Source organism: Triturus cristatus, chromosome 11 (assembly GCF_964204655.1).
Source record: "Triturus cristatus chromosome 11, aTriCri1.1, whole genome shotgun sequence".
Lineage (NCBI taxonomy): Eukaryota > Metazoa > Chordata > Amphibia > Caudata > Salamandridae > Triturus > Triturus cristatus.
Window position 1 is genome coordinate 725,337,867 of NC_140594.1, and position 15,058 is coordinate 725,352,924.

A 15,058-nucleotide genomic window follows, 5' to 3' on the forward strand; every position below is an offset into this window, starting at 1 on the left:
GGCGTCGGTGAGACCAGAGTCGCGGTGCGGCATTGCAGCGCTGCCCTCTGTGGTGTCTTCAGGACACGGAGTCAGCAGCGGCGTTGTAGACGTCGTTGGGTTGCTTTTCTTCTGTTGCAGCACAAAACAGACAGCCCCCAGTGCTGAGGGCAGAAGAGCTTGAAGTCTTACCTATTCCTGAGACTTCTTGAACAGGGGGCAAGCTCTACCTCAAGCCCCTGGAGAAACTCACAAAGTAGATTGCAGAAAGTTCAGTCCAGTCCTTTCACTGCCCAAGACAGAAGCAGCCACTGCAGACCAACACAGCAAAGCACACAGCAAAGTGGTAGTTCCTCCTCACAGCTTCTCCGGCTCTTCTTCCTGGCAGTCTTGGTCCAAAAGAGTTGTAAAGTTCAGGGATCTGGGCCCCAATATCAATATCCCATAATCCTTTGATCTCTTAGACAGAGAGTGTGATTTCCTAGCAGGAGGTGGAGACGGCATGGTCAGAGGCAGACCAGGCCCTTTGAGGTGCAAGGAAATCGCCTCCCCCTTCTCCAATTGCAGCCCAGGCCTATTCCGCCCTTTCCTGACCCACCTAGACTATCTGGAGCAACTCCTGCTCCCCAGCCTTCTGTTATCCAAAACCCAGACAGGCAATCCACATTCCAGCATAGGCACACGGGATGAGTGAGCAAGAAAATACCTACTTTCTAAAAGTGGTATTTTCACAGAATGTGAAAATCACCATCACGAAAAGATGCATCTTTAGATTCTGGGTACAGGCATACTAAACTTTATTTTCCTACCTAATTGCCCGGGCCAGTTATTTTTATAAGATGTTATAAACAAACTCCCCATTCTGTCCTTTTTGGGAACCGGTATCCTTGCAATGGCGAAAATCGAAATTGTCTGTAATTCGCTTTCAGGACATGCCACACACACCAGGGCATGTCTTACTTTTCACAAGCACTGCACCCGGCCCACAGTGGTACTTTGGGCCTACCTTAGGGGTGTATGACATATAAGAAAAGGGAAGGTGAGGGACTGGCAAGTGGGTGCACTGGCCAAGTCGACATGGCAGTTACAAACGGCGCGCAGACTCCGCAATGGGGGGTCTGAGTTACCTTTTCAGGACTGCTCACGTGGGTGGCACAATCAGTGCTGCAGGCCTACTAGTAGCATTTGATTCACAGGCCCTGGCACACTCAGTGCACGTTACTAAGGACTAGCAAGTATATCAAATATCCAATCATGGAAACACCAATCCATAACACAATTTTCCACTGATCAGCAGTGAGAAAAGTGCACAGACACACTACGTCAGCAAAAACAGATTCATAACCGGGAGGTCAGAAAGTAAAAACTCAGGGGAAACATGCCAAAAGATGCCAAGTCTAACAACCTGCGAAATGGGGAGCCCAAGGAGTAGAGTACGCTATGCTATTTTTGGGAAACCAGCAAGAGCAATTGGAACTGGACTTTTTCTGGGGTTTGGAAGGAAGTGGAGGAAAGTCTTTTTCTCATATGAACTTATGACCTAATGTCAAACGAGCAGTTCCTAAAAATGTGGCAATATTTGGAGCATGATAAAGAAAAAAAGATAGTATAATTTTATATTTCTGGTGGATTGGGACAAAGTGCCAAGTCTACCTGAAAAAACCACACCCGCTGGAGTTTCAATTTTAAAGCTTATCGAGCACTGTGGCTTTTAGCATCATACTCAAGGCCAACTTGGGACTCAAAAAACAAGGGGGGATATTAACAAGGTGGCGATAAAAAATTATCGCCGCTTTTGCGGCCGTTTTCGGCCGAAAATCGGCGATAATTTTATCGCCTTATCAGCAAAGACACGCCATCGAGTGTTTTGCTGATTTATTACAACAACGCCCAGCTTTGCATCTCTAATGATGCAAAGTGGGTGTTCTGTGCCAGAATAACTGGAGAAATGTTGCTAACCGACATTTCTCCAATTATCAACCTACACGCAAACAAGCAGAGCGATCAGAAAAGTAGCGCTAACCACAGTTATTGCTACTTTCCTTACGCCTGCTTGTGATCTGACTTAGCCATGTAATCCAATGGGAGGTGGATTACATGGCTAAGACCACCCTGCCCTATCAGCAAGGTATCGCTAGTCGCAGTGGGATTATCGCTGGATTTCCAGCGATAATCACACTGTTTTCCAGCTATGGCATGGATTCCTATCGCTTGGGAGATAAGCGTTGCTGATAGCACGCTATCTCCGCGATAGAATCCAGCGTTAGCCTGCGATAATTATCCTCGCGATAAAAGCGCTGAGCGATAATTATCGCAGGCCCTTGCTGATATGCCCCAAGGTGTCTGACTTCGTGGAGTCCTGTTTTGCCATAGTTTTTACCTTTGCAACACCGAAAGGTTTTGACTTGCATTTTTAATCATTAGTTTGTGCACTTTGTAAGAAGTTGGTTTGTTTCTTGAATCTAATGTTACTTTTATTTCTTTTGTTCCTACATTCCTGCCCTTTTCTGAGGACTGTCTTGTTACCCATGCCAAGCTTTCAAGGATTAAGACTGGGATTCCATACAAAGACCAATGTTGGCTATTAGCACTTAGGGGCCGATTACGATTTCGGTCTCAAAGCCTCCAGCCTGTGGTCAAAGGCTTACTGACCAAGATTGCTGGTTTCACTTTCGACCACCTAATTACAATTTAGGCAGTTGGAAGTGAAACTGGCAGGTCATTCAGGCTCGATTCCGATGTTGGTTTCTGGCAGGCTTTCCATGTCGGCTTTCCGACATGGAAAGCCTGTTGGAAATCGAGTTTCAACTAGTGGCCTACAGTTGGTGCCCCCTGTGGATCCCTCCACTGTGTGGCAGGCATGGTAAGGAGCCTGCCACGTGGTGCAGGAATGAACACAACCCCTCATTTCCCTATGGGAGCTTGTGCTACAGCCTGTTTGTGGCCGTAGCACATGCTACCATAGGGAAATGTGAGTATGTGACCATACCATGTGCGGTCGCATCGTATTTAGGCGGACAGGATCACCAACAGGAGGTCAGTCGGACCCATATCCGTGGCGTCTGCCCGACATCGTAATAAGCCCCTTAGTTCGATGGGGCTCTGTGTCACCTCGCATCAAGAATGAGTCCTCCTTCCCCCATATTTTCACTATCTGGTTACCTTCAGAGAGAAAAACGACCCCATTAAAAAATGATATTCATGCACAATAGAATAAAAGAATTAAGAATGAAGCAGCACAGCAGAAGAGCTGAGGCAGTATAATATGGAGGTGGAAATTGGTTCCACTCACTGATGCAAATCACTCATCGGCCTATCAGAGGGGTCAAAAAGAATAAAAAATAAGGAACCTTCACTCTTTAGTTCCTTCTGACCTGACGAGCTCTAGCAGTGGTTATTAATCCGTTCACTTATGAAAGTGCAGGGTGCAATATGTTCATCCTAGTCAATTTGGCGTTTTTTAGTTCCGTAGCAGGCTGTGGGTTTACAGGGGAATAGGGTGTGAAGTAATTTAGTTATATTAAATGAATGGTTATTTTTAATTTATTAATATATATTTAATCAAGTTTTTATAGTGTTAATTGTGGAAGTAATTTATTTGTAATTATTAAGTAATTGTTAATTAAGGTTAATTAATTAATTAGTAATTAATTATGGTAATTGTTTAATTTTAGTTTATGTGCGGGTTGTGGGATTTATAGTGGTAAAGGGTGGGGTGTAATTTTTGATAAATTACTAATTAGTTGTTAATTTATAATAATTGATTGGAAATTAATTATGTAGATTGTGTATTTAATTTTAGGTGTGGGTGCGGGAAGTAATTTATGTTTAATTAATTAACCCCTTGTGTGCCCAAGGACGAGCTGAGCTCGTCATGGCACACAGTCGCCGTGTGCTAATGACGAGCCCAGCTCGTCATTACACCCACCAACGGGGGAAGCGCTGGCGCTTCCCCCGTGGGTGGTCGATCAGCGGGTTTGTTACAGGGAAGACCTGCCCCTGCCTCCCCCCGCCCCCCCTCCGCGTCATCAATGACGTCAGCACTCGAGGCGCGCTGACGTCATTGAGGGTTCCCTTTGTTTACCGATGTGCAGGAAGCCATTTGCTTCCTGGGCATCGGTGAACAAGTTGGTAAGTTTTGGGGCTGGGGAGGAGGGGATTTAAACGAAAGAGGCATCGGGGGAAAGGAAAGGGTTTTCCTTTCCCTCAATGCCTCTTTTGTGCATTCCTGCTGCACGTTCGTGCGATTGTGCAGCAGGAATGCCCACTAGCGCCAGGGATTTTTAAAAAAACTTAATTTGGGACACTGTGTTCATTGGGATGAGCGGCCCTTTGGGCAAGGGTCGCTCCCCCTGTTAAGGGCATATGTTGTGGTTTTGGTTGCCAACCTGGGGGGAGGGCAGAATTTTTTGTTCGTTCCAGAAAATAGGACCACTGGGCCAATGTGCAGGGGAGTGGCCCCTTGGGCAAGGGTCACTCCCCTTTGGGGGGCATTTTAGGAAGCCCATTATATTAGTTTTTGTTTTTGGGAGCGACCCCTTAGGCAAGGGTCGCTCCCCTTTTGGGGGCCTACATTTTTGCTTTTTTTGCCCCCCTGGGGGGGGGCAGATTTAAATTTAAAAAAATGTATTCGGCCCACTGGGCCAATTGAATAAATCTAGTGGGGAGTGGCCCCTTGGGGAAGGGTCACTCCCCTTTTTGGGGCATACATTTTGGCTTAGGGCAGTTTTAATTTTATTAAAATAAATCAGCCCAATGGGCCAATGTAATAAATGTACTCGGGAGTGGCCCCTTGGTCAAGGGTCACTCCCCTTTGGGGGCCATTTTTGTATGCCCATGATGTTAGGTTTTGTTTGGGGGAGCGGCCCCTAAGGCAAGGGTCGCTCCCCTTAAGAGGGCTATGTTTTAGGCTTATATAAAAAAAAATGGTCACTGGACCACCTGGGATTGTTTAGTGGGGAGTGGCCCCTTGGGCAAGGGTCACTCCCCTTTGGGAGCTCATGATTTTGGCTGTCTGCCCCAATGGGGGGGAGGCAGATTTTGCCATTTTTAGGTTGAGCATTTGAGACCTCTTGTATACTCTTTAGTATTTACTTATATGTTTTTATGGTTTGTGTGCTTTGGAGATCAGCCCTAGGACTTGTCTGCTTCCGCTTAGGGACTTTTCTTTCTGGTCAACTGACTCTAACTTTTTTGATAGAAAACGACCAGCAGAGGTCAGTAAAATACCAGAAACACTTCAGCATTCTCTAGTTTTCAGTCCATAGAAATTGACTTCCACGAGCACCCATAGACGATAATTATTTTTTTCAATCTTGTATTGTCAGTGATATGACAAACAAAGCAAAAACCAAAGGAAATGATGGACGGAGTGTTGAACATTGCAAGCACTCACCCCCAGTCAACTGATCTGGGTTTAATACATCACTGTTCTTTAGCCCACTTTGCCACCCCAGTTCAGACATGGCCATATGCAAATCAGTCTGACCCTGTGCCTCATGGGAACAGTCCAGCCCGAACTGCCAAACCATGTCTTCCCTGGACCGGAAACAAGCTTCCTAGGACCGGTTTCTGGCATTTCAGCCGTCTTCAGCCAGGCTTGCTTGAATCCAGTGGCAAAGTGAGCAAGGGACTCACGTCTGAGCATACCCTGCCAACTTATGGCGAACAAAGCAAAAACCAAAGGAAATGATGGACGGAGTGTTGAACATTGCAAGCACTCAGCCCCAGTCAACTGATCTGGGTTTAATCCATCACCGTTCTTTAGAGCACTCTGCCACCCCAGTTCAGACATGGCCATATGCAAATCAGTCTGACCCTGTGCCTCATGGGAACAGTCCAGCCCGAACTGCCAAACCATGTCTTCCCTGGACCGGAAACAAGCTTCCTAGGACCGGTTTCTGGCATTTCAGCCGTCTTCAGCCAGGCTTGCTTGAATCCAGTGGCAAAGTGAGCAAGGGACTCACGTCTGAGCATACCCTGCCAACTTATGGCGAACAAAGCAAAAACCAAAGGAAATGATGGACGGATTGTTGAACATTGCAAGCACTCACCCCCAGTCAACTGATCTGGGTTTAATCCATCACCGTTCTTTAGGCCACTCTGCCACCCCTGTTCAGACATGGCCATATGCAAATCAGTCTGACCCTGTGATATGACCACTGAAGGCCCAGATTTTATATTAAAAACAGAGCATTGGACTATACCATTTCCCGCTGAAAGGCAATATTTCTCCCTGTGTGTTCCAATACTTGGCGTGTCACGCAGTTTGGTGCTTACTTTCCCTCCATGTCAAAGAACAGCAAATGTTTCAGGGCGCAGGCTAATGTGCTGCATAGCTAAGTACATATAAGGTCCCAAAGGCGAGACCGATTGCATTGCAAATGCTTGTCTAATGTAGGGCCCACTAGGCCACCAGGGAGTTATTTGTGGAGAGTGACCCCTTGGGCAAGGGTCACTCTCCTTTGGGGTCAATCTTTGTGGCTGTGTCTGCCCCGCAGGGGGCCAGATGGCCATGTTTTTTTTTATTTGGGCCCACTAGACCACCAGGGATTTTTTTGTGTGGCGTGGCCCCTTGAGCAAGGGTTGCTCCCATTTTATGAGTATTAATTTGGCCGTTTCTGCCACCCTGAGGGGTAGATTGACTGATTTGTTTATTTGTAGGGCCACTAGGCCACCCAGGATTTTTTTTAATGTTGTTGAGCGGCCCCTTGGACAAGGGTCGCTCCCTTTTATGGGAGGATGATTGTGGTCATTTCTGGCCTCTTTGTGTGGCAGAATAGCAGTATGTTTTTAGGCCCATCTGTCCTCAAGGGGGGCGGAAGCCACTATCCACCTGCGTTTTTTATTTTTTATTTTAGTGTTTGGGAGTGGCCTCAAGGGCAAGGGTTGCTCAACTTTTATAGGGGTGAATATTTTATTTATACTCTTAGGCTCACCTACCCCTTAGCTTGGCTGGTGTATTGTGTGTGGACTGGTGCATTATTTGCATATGTGATTGTAATGTTTTTTTCTCCTTTTTATTCTAGTGTAAAGCTTTTGATTCCTGTTCGCGATTTCGACAGTGGTGTTCTGCAGTTTTGCGTGGTTGCATTTGTTTGGTAAGGAAAACATTTTTGTTGTATATACTCCAAAATAGTATTTGTGTCATGGATGAATGAATTTTTTTGTAAGGGGTGTCATACTGGCAGCTTTTTTAGTTAGTGTTTTGTCCATGGAATTCTTTGCGATGTGTTTTGCATTGTCTTATGTGTAATTTTCTTTTCTCTTTCTTTTTTAGTTGGATATTGTTGATCCATACTGTGTCTGTGCATAGTAGGTGGTGGTGAATTTATTTGCTTCTGGCAAGTGAGTGGTATCGTTTTGGAGTATATAGGTATTTCTGATAAATGTGCATTTTGTTTATTACTTATTTTACAAAGTGTTTGTTGTTGTTGACTTGTTTGACAAGTTACTTTTATTAGTAAGCAGTATGGTTAGCCGTAGAATGGCTGCTCAGCAGGTGGTTGGTATGCTTCTTGAATGTTCCTCTGAGCAGGATTATGAGACTGACAGTGCGTCTGAGGGAGAGGAGGGTGGGGAAGATTCAGGCAGTGAGTTTTCTCTCCACATGGAATCATCAGATGATGAAGGTACTCTCAGTGCAGATGAAGCTACTCTCAGTGCGGATGAAGTGCCTGTTTTAGAGGAGGATACTGCTGTGCCGAGGTGCAAGAGGCATCTGGATTGCAGCATGAGGCTGCTAGGCTTCCTACTGGAAGTGCTGGAGTCTGGGTTGATCCAAACATGGTGCAGCCGGTGTTGCCTGCCTTTAGTGGTAATGCAGGGTGTAGAGTGGATTGTGAAAATTTTTTGCCTATACAGTTTTTTCAGTTGTTTATGGATGATGTATTTTTGGGTGAGATTGTTGAGCAGACTAATTTGTATGCTGAACAGTTTTTGAGGGACAACAGTGACAAACTTAGGCCCCACTCTAGAGCTACCCGGTGGACTCCCACAAATTTGGAAGAGATGAAGAAGTTTTTGGGTTTGACTTTATTGATGGGTTTGATTAGGAAGCCATCCATGGCTTCACATTGGTCTACCAGTCCTGTGATGGCAACGGCTATATTTCCTGCAGTTATGACTCGTGATCGGTATTTGCTTTTGCTACGGATGCTGAATTTTGTTGATAATTCTTTGGCGTTGCCACGAGATCACCCTGACTGTGACCGTCTTTTTAAGATTCGGCCTGTTCTTGATCACTTTGTAGATCGATTTTCAGAGATCTATACTCCAGGGAAAGAAATATCTATTGATGAGTCTTAGGTCTTGTTCAAGGGCCGTTTGGTTTTTAGGCAGTACATGCCTAGCAAGAGGGCACGCTATGGATTTAAGCTGTATATGTTGTCTGAGAGTAGGACAGGATATGTTTTTAATTTCCATGTGTACACTTGTAGCGATTCCACTATTGACCCCACTGGTTGTCTGTCCACTTTTGGAGTTTCTGAGAAAATTGTACCTTGATAACTTCTACACTGCTGTGCAATTGTTTAAGAAATTGTTCAAAGTGGACACTGTTTCTTGTGGCAGAATCTGCTCTAACCATACAGGTTATCCAAAAGAGCTTGTTTGCAGAAAACTTCAGAGGGGACAGTGCAGTTCCTTGCGTAGTGAGGAACTACTAGCTGTGAAATTTGTGGACATGAGGGATGTGTACATGCTGACTACCATTCATGATGAGAGTACTTCACCTGTGGCTGTTTGGGGTCAGATTTCTGAAGTGTGCAAACCTGTGTGCATTTTAGACTACAATAAGCACATGTGTGGTGTTGATAGAGTAGATCAGAGGTTGGAACCTTACACTGCTATTCGTAAGGCTTACGTTTGGTATAAGAAGTTGGCCATCCAGCTCTTTAATTTAGCAACTTTCAATGCTTGTGTTGTGTTCAAGGAGAGTTCTCATGCATCAAAGTTGACTTTTGTTCAGTTTCAGCAATCTGTGATAGGCAGCCTTGTTGTTGTGGAACAGGCAAGTGTTCCTAGAGTTGGAGTCATGGAGGATGTGGCTCAATTGAAAGATCGCCACTTTCCTGATTTCATTCCTCCCACATCCTCAAAAGACTTTCCCACTAGGAGATGTAGAGTCTGTTGGCGAAGAGGTATGCGGAAGGAGACTCGTATGTACTGCCCCGAGTGTCCTTCTAACCCTGGGCTGTGTGTCCCTGCTTGTTTTAGAGGGTACCACACGCAAAATAATTTTTGGGAGCATACATGAGTGGTAAAGTGAACTGCCTGGTCTGTATTCTTTAAAACATTTGATTCTGTTTCAAGGTTAGCATTAGTGCAATGTATTAAATTTCAGATTTTGTGTTAGTAGATTTGTATCGATTTTCAATTTGTTTCTGTTTTTATTTTTGTCTAAAACAAAATCCCAAATGTGATGGTGGTGTGTGTAGGCTGGCGCTTGGCTGGTGGTGTGCGTGGACTGGCGCTTGGCTGGCGGTGTGTGTGGACTGGTGCATGGCTGGCAGTGTGCATGGACTGGTGCTTGGCTGGTGGTGTGCCTGGACTGGCACTTGACTGGTGGTGTGTGTGGACTGGCGCTTGGCTGGTGGTGTGCGTGGACTGGCGCTTGGCTGGCAGTGTGCGTGAATGGTGTTGGGCTAGCGGTATGGGTGGACTGGTGCTCGGCTAGCGGTGTGCGTGGACTGGCGCTTGGGCTGGCGGTGTGTGAGTAGTGACTTGCTGCTGGTCACTACACACACTGCTAGCTGAGTGCCACTCCACGCAATCCATCAGCTTGTGTGGTTGCTGTGTCAGGAATGTGGGCGTGTGAAAGTGATGGGCCCTTGAATGGCGCTGTCTGCTGGTATGAGTGTTGTATTGTGATGGGCCCGCGGCTGGGGGAGTGAATGGTTTTGTATGTGTCACACGTATGAAAGGTGTATGAATGGCCTGTAAAGAGGTTGGTCCCTTGTCGTGGCTTTACAGCTCACGAGCTGTGAGTCAATGGTTCAGTTTCTCGCCCTTTCAATTATTGACAGTGCATTTAAATTTTGTGAAATCACTTGCTTATACAATTGTATATACTGAACCATCACTCACCCTCATGCCAAATCCAACCAGTATGTGTGTGTGCTTGAGGATTAGATGGCTGTGCAGTAATATTTGTCTTTTTGGAGCAGGGTGTACCTTGTCCCTTTTTGTGAATGTTGTAATGTGTTGTTTTTGTGCCTGGTGGTGTGAATGGTCTTGTGTGTATCACGTATGAAAGGTGTGTGAATGGCCTGTAAAGCGGTTGGTGCCTTGCCATGGCATTACAGCTCACGAGCTGCGAGTCATTGGATCAGTTTTTTGTCCACTTAATTATTGACAGTGCATTTCATTTTTGTGAAATCTCTTGTTAATAAAATTTAATATACTGAACCATCACTCGCTCTCATGCCAAATCCAACCAGTATGTGTGTGTGTTTGAGGAATAGATGGCTGTGCAGGAATCTTTGTCTTTTTAGTTTCTCTGCCAAGGTGTACCTTCCATGTAAGAATAACCCACCAACTGTAGATATTGTCGTAAACCCATGGGAGTTCATGGTGATGTCTCTCTTGTGAATTCCAAAAAGTTATTTTATCCACAATGTCCTGCAAACCTCAAAATGTCCCACATTTTCCTTGCAATATTGTGCCGACATTCTCACTAATTATTTCAAAACGATCTGGTTTTGCAAGGGGGTCAACTGTGCTTTTGGCCCCGTGCTTGGCGGCCATCTAGGGAAACCTACCAAACCTACACATTTTTGAAAAGTAGACACCGGGGGCTTCCAGGGAGGTAAGGTTTGCGTGGATCCCCCAACATTTCCATACCCAGAATCCCCTGCAAATCTCAATTTTAGCTGGAAAAATCACTTTTTTCACACATTTTTGTGTGGGACAGTTGTGGCATCACCGGGCTCACTCAAATTTCCCACCACCCAGCGGTCCCCCAGGTCTTCCGGTACAAATGGTGCCTCACTTGTGCGGGAGGCCCAAGTACCCACGACAGGCAAGGGCCCAAAACATTTTTTGATAGGCAATTTTGATGTCGCATCACTACGTTTTGTCCCATCATAAATATCTCGTAATTTCAAAAGAGTAACAAAAGGGCAAGAATCCAACAGCTGAAAATAAGGCTGTCGTGGGAGTGCTGGGGGACGTTGTAGCAATGGAGATATTTATGATGGGACGTTTCCTCTGTTCGGACTTACTATATATTAACTTTTGCAAGATTTGTGTCACAGCCTCATCGCAATACAACATGGTGGTGTTTGACATCCTCACTGTGGGATGCGCCTTTTAGCCATCAGTTGATCATGGTCTAGATTCAAACGGCTCTATACTCTATAACACCGGACAGGGAACAGCCTATAAGCAAGGGAGCCTATGATTCATCAGCCTTTTGATGTGTTTGACCCACCAAACATTAAGTGCCCTGAAGAAGTCCTGCATTAGGACAAAATGCGTCAACTGTACTGTGTGTAGAGTCACAAAAGTTTGACTCCATTTTTTATCTACTGCAAATGGAATAAAAAGAAAGAAATTGAAGAACATCTTTACTGGATATGGACTTTATAACTGTTCTTGTTTAAGTTCTGATGTTTGGTGCATCTGTGCTTATGTTTTGAATTGTTAGGTTCCTGAGGGAACAAGCACTGTGACGGTGGGTGCAATTCAATGTGCACACTAAGGGTGGGCGTAGTGGGCGTAGTGGGCATAGTGGGGCTACGTGAAGCAGCGCATAGTGTGCCCAAATCTACGCACACTACGTGCTCCGCGTAGCCTCACTACACGTCACCCACCTCCCGCCCGCCCTCCTTTTAAAACATACCCTAATTGTAAATTAAATAATAGTAAAGACACTTACCTCAAGCGCGGCGTCTCCGGGGCTCCCTCTTCCTGGCTTCCAACTTCTTCTTACAAATGCGCATGCGCGGACGCCTGCGCTTGCGCATTTCTCGCAAGAAATGCACTTGCGCAGGCGTCCGGGCATGCGAATTTGTCAGAAGAAGTTGGAAACCAGGAAGAGGGAGCCCCGGAGATGCCGCGCTTCAGGTAAGAGTCTTTACTTTTATTTAATTTACAATTAGGGTATGTTTTAAAAAGGAGGGCGGGCGGGAGGTGGGTGGTGGGTGGCAGGCAGCTACGCTTCGCCCTGGCGTGTGCGTAGCGCTGCCTGCTTTGCCTACTTCGAAAACTGCGAAGCAGGCAGCGCTACGTACACTACGTGGGCGAAGCGTAGTGTCTCGCCCAGGGTTAGTGCCCACAGACCCCAGCTAGTATAGAGAAGATAAGATTGATGGAGGGATAACAGGTTAGGTGCTGGTAGTCAGAAGGTTCCACTGTCAGGTTCATACGTTTATGTATTTGTCATATGTATTTAACATTGTAATATGTTTTAGAAACCTTTTTAATATTAAATATATTTGTATTTTAATTTTTCACATATCTTATATATATTGTTTTATTTATTTTGTTTTTAAAATATTTTTGTTGTTGTGAATATTTTGTTGGTTTTTAATTTTGAACTGACTGGAGTGAGAATATTAATTGTTACCCCTCCTCAATTTAACACTTTCCCTACTGTTGCACTCACTGGAGTGGAGATAGTGATTTTTACCCCTCCGCTATCCAACACTTTCCCTACTGTTACACTCACTGGAGTGGGAATATTAATTTTTACCCCTCTGCTATCCAGCACTTTGCCTACTGTTGCACTCCCTGGAGTGGGAATAGTAGTAATTTTTACCCCTTCGCTATCCAACAATTTCCCTACTTTTGCACTCACTGGAGTGGGAGATTTAACTTTGAAGATTTTTAAATTGTTTAATGTTTTAATTTATAATAGAATATGTTTTTAATGGATTTTACATTATTATACATATTTATATATATATGTACATTTTTATATAGTTTTAAAATTATAAAATAAATTAACATGTGTAGTTTATTAATTATTCTAAAGTAAATATACATACTAATTATTTTGTATTTGTGTATAACTTTTTTTGATTACGTTTATTTGTTATATTTGTTAACATTTATATTAAATCTACTTTATTTTTTATATTAATGTTAGTATTTAGCATTTGTAATATTTATTATTTTATTTTATATAGGTATAAAAATCGATATTGTGTACAACTATTTTTTTTGCATCAATATTTTTTATTCCATTTTTTTGTACTCACCAGTTTAAGTATGAGGAGTCGATATTTTGCATTCTATAATTATTAATGTATACTTTTTACTTCCATATTTTATACATCGATATTCTGTCAGTGAACACTATTTTTTTTAATAAGTTCTAGGGCTTGTGAGGTGACGCTCCTCCGCTAAAAATGGAGCAGCCGCCTCTGTTGTAACCGCAATGTAATCAAGGGTGCCTCCATTGTGAATTTGATTACATGTTAGGGGCATCACGTTCATTTTCAAAGTGTGCTAAAACTACAGATATTACCACTTGAGTGGCTAGTCAGTTATTGGTAAAATTACCTGGTCTGTACAACACAAGCACAAATAATGTTACAGTGTAATACAAAATGTTGCATTTGAAGAACAATTAATCCAAGTTTCTGTGTTACTGCTTGTCTAAGAGCAGTTTACCTTTAGGTATGTATTTACATCTCTGGTTGATATGCAAATAAAACAATGCACAAAACACGGTTTCAATTGAAATACTCAGTTGTGCACACCTGAACTCCTTTCTTCTCTAACTTTGCCTCAAATTCTAGTTCTTGAAGTACGAATAATGGCCAAGTACCAGCTCATTTTGCCAGGCATATGAATTTACTTCACACAAAAAGAGTTCAGTCAGTCTGTCAAATACTTTGATTTTTCTATTAAAGCCATAATAAGACAGAAAAATTAAGCAATACACAATTGTAAAACAGGCACATTAAGAACATACAGTGCTATTAGTACATTAAAGTGCTGATTTCGCTGCCACAGACAAATATTAGCACATTCATACAGAACCACAAAAAACATAATATGAATAAGGGATTGCTGGCCGATATTGTCGCGGGGATACCGAGTTAATGAGGGAAAACAGTTTCCCTCTGCTGGGAAAGCTGCCAAAAAGTGTACAGTGCACAGTCTAAAACGATTAAGATAAAATCTGTGTTCAATTTTGGGAACCCATGCAAATAAGGTTCGATCTCTTCAACGGTCATAATCTCTTCATAACGGCGAACAGTATCCATCGCCTGAATTTTTGTGTTTCTTATTATCAGTATCATTAATCTTTATTTCGGCCTGTAAGGCCATAAAAGCACAGGTAGAATAAATACTGTACATTGCATACAACTTGCAGATAATGTCCCTTGATAAAAATATAGATTTCCAGTTTAAGTTTTTTAGGTTGGCGAAATCGGCCCCTCTACTCGACCAACTCGGGATAGTTGTACAGTATACACACAATATATAGCCTTTACATTGCCTGCAAAATAGAGATCGATAAAGTGCATGTGCAAATACCACGGGGTAATTTTAGGAAAGGATTATCTTCACTCAGATATGGTCTCTTCGAAGGGTACAAAAGCAATGCCTTGAACAGCGTAGGGTCAATTTATGATGTTTAAAAAAGCAGCGTCATTAAAATACGTTAGTAGTGTCAAGATAAAAGTGTAAAAATTAAAAATGTGTCCATGTAATTCAGAGGAACCACCGACTTGGCTTCCAGTTTCTGGGATAGAAATAGTGCATATACAAAGCTTCAGCTACAGTGGGGTTGTTGCTTGGAATTGGGACCATACATGCTAATGTGCCTCGACAGGGCACAAGTAATACAGGGGTTGATGCTATTTACACAGAACAAGTTTAAAATAAGACAATATAAAAAAGGCAACATTTTGTGGAACACTTGAAGATTAAAATAGTGCTAAACATAAGAATCGACAATTGGTTTCATTCAATTTTATAAGAAAGAGAGAGCTATGCCCTTTTAACATGGTAGGTAGTAGTAGACTGTTCAGGCCTATGAGCTCTTCTTTAAAATAGCTCTGCGAGTACACCACATGGAGAATAGAAAGCGTGAAATAGAATACACAGTGGACATATAAGTATC